This window comes from Asparagus officinalis, chromosome 1, assembly GCF_001876935.1.
Source record: "Asparagus officinalis chromosome 1, Aspof.V1, whole genome shotgun sequence".
NCBI lineage: Eukaryota > Viridiplantae > Streptophyta > Magnoliopsida > Asparagales > Asparagaceae > Asparagus > Asparagus officinalis.
This window is the reverse complement of record NC_033794.1, coordinates 101526010-101526338: the sequence shown is the minus strand read 5'-3', so window position 1 is coordinate 101526338 and position 329 is coordinate 101526010.

Below are 329 nucleotides of genomic sequence, written 5' to 3'. Positions count from 1 at the left end.
CTCTCTCTCTCTCTCTCTCTCTCTCTCTCTCTCTCTCTCTCTCTCTCTCTCTCTCTCTCTCGATCAGATCATCTTGATTCTTGTAACGACACTCTTTAATTTTGTATGACATTGTCTTCTTCTTGCAAACTTGCTCCCGGATTCATCAACATAGCGCTGATACCACTCGTTGAGGATTTTACTCCTTGCCTACTGTGATCTGCGCAACTCAAAAGACAACCACAATCAAGAATAAAGAAAATGACCATAATCAAGAAGAAAAAACACCGAGCTTTATGTGGTTCGGTCGACAATACGAGAAATCCACTATATATCAGGGAGAACTACAA